The following is a 2,078-nucleotide window of genomic DNA, read 5'->3' on the forward strand; positions in this document are numbered from 1 at the left end:
GCCATTCTCAGACCACCCCTTTTCTCCACCACATCTAGTCTCACATAGTCATCCCTGTGCTGGGCATCTCTGATTGATCCTTGGTGGTGTTTCGTCAGGTACTAGCACAACCACTTGCTTGTGCTTTTTACCCTTCTCATGTAGCACTTACTTCACTCTGAAATGTAGTGATGGAGGAGAATAGATTGATTTCAGAAAATACGATTAGCATGCTGGGTGTCTCATCTACTTCATTCACTGAAATCTGTAATAGCTGTATTAAATCCAAAATCTTACATTACCATGATTACTAATACACATAAATTAACTGCTCTTTAGCTGGGACTTGCCTCTACACTGTGCTAGGTTTGGTCTGATCTTAGGAAATTAACTAGAAGCTAGATTCAGTTCAAGAGTAGTTTTACACAGCACTAGATCACACTAATATTCTAGTCGGATGCTCTGGTTTGGACCAACATGTATGTTTGTAGCTACTACTACTAGTATACGGGTACGGACACAAGACGAAAGAGGATTAGCACTTGCACAGTTGTAGTAGAGGATTAGCAGTAGGAGTGTCGCTGGTACCGCGCTGGCCGTGGCGCTGCCTCGGCCGCGAGAGTCTCGGTCCGGCCCCGGTGGCGTCGATGTCGGCGACGACCATGGCCGTCGAGCCGTACGGCCAGTGATGGCCGCCCCTGTCGGGCGTGGCCGTGTGCCTTGTTGGACGAGGCGGCGTAGATGGAGAGCGCAAGGAGGAGGGTAGGAGTAGTCGTTGTTGGGGACGGCGGCGAGCCCGTCGGACCCGGGGCGAAGGCGCTAGTGTTGGTTGCGATGTTGTTCCAGGCGGCGGCGGCGAGTGAGGGGATCGAGTAGAGGAGGACGAGGGGATTCTGTAGGTACTAGGGATGGCGTCGGAGGTGGCCGGACGAGGTAGATCGAGCCGGCCGCGCTCGGCGTTTCTGCCCGGTTTCGAGACAGAGCAGAACGGGGGGAGAGAGGAAGTGCGTCTGGGAGAGACAGAGCGTTGGGATGAGCTGGGCTCTGCTTTGACCGCACCCCTTCGATTGTTTAATTTTTCTCCTTCTTTGTTTGGTACAGTACAGCTCAAGCAGATGCACTTTTGCCTTGATTCATGCATGCATTGTCCTGCTCGCGAAGTACAAATGGCACTAGTCTGTGATAGCTAGCTAAATGGATTTTGCGGCAAGCTTGAGTATACTACCTACTGATTGTGATAATGTTAGCCGAAATGATGTGAATGCTTGTGAATTACATATTAGGAGTCGACCATGGATATTTAGGAGACACCGACGGTGTATCCGAGTCGATCGGAGCGCTGCCGGGCAAGTTGTCGGGCTCCTATGTTTTTGCTAAAATGTTTTATGGGTTATGGTTTATCCCAAAATTTCGCATGAGAACCAAATATAAAGCTTTTGGTTTTCTAAATGAAATGTGAGAAGTGGATCGGAAAGATCCGCCGATTTGGCGAATGGACCAGATCCGGTGGTTTGTATGAGGTATGTCACCAAAACCCGGGCAGAGTTGTGTTTTAAATATTTGGTGGGTAGAGGAGCCGGAATTGGTGGAAGCATCCCGGTCAGGGTTGCCTTGGAAGTCAGGCTCCTCTACACGGGGTTATTTAATAAAAACACAACCAACTGGCGCTTACTTCAAAAGCGGCGCAGCCCGTACCGACCATAGACTCGGAATGGGACGGGCTTAACCGATTAACCATGCCAAGTAGCTACCTGCACGGGTGAGAAGGTGATCGTAGCCGGGTAGGTGCGGTCACCCTAGGGCGAGACCGCCGGTTAGGGGTCTCGACCCGCGGGACTTTGGCGATTAAGGCAAGGTGGAAAAGCGGAGGTGGTGTACGGGCTGGCTAAAGGTTTTGGTCCCTTGGTCTAGTTCTGCGCCGTGGTAGCGCATGAACGAAATTGACCAAGTGACGCTATGGGCAAGGCGGTACACCTCCGATCGAGTAAAATGTGATATCACTCCCGGCTTCCGGGTTTGGAAGTGCGTCGTGTGGGTTTTCCTCTAACACGGGATGTAAGATCCCACGTTGTGCGCCGCCGCAGATTTCATAAATAAAA

This window comes from Lolium rigidum, chromosome 7, assembly GCF_022539505.1.
Source record: "Lolium rigidum isolate FL_2022 chromosome 7, APGP_CSIRO_Lrig_0.1, whole genome shotgun sequence".
Taxonomy (NCBI): domain Eukaryota; kingdom Viridiplantae; phylum Streptophyta; class Magnoliopsida; order Poales; family Poaceae; genus Lolium; species Lolium rigidum.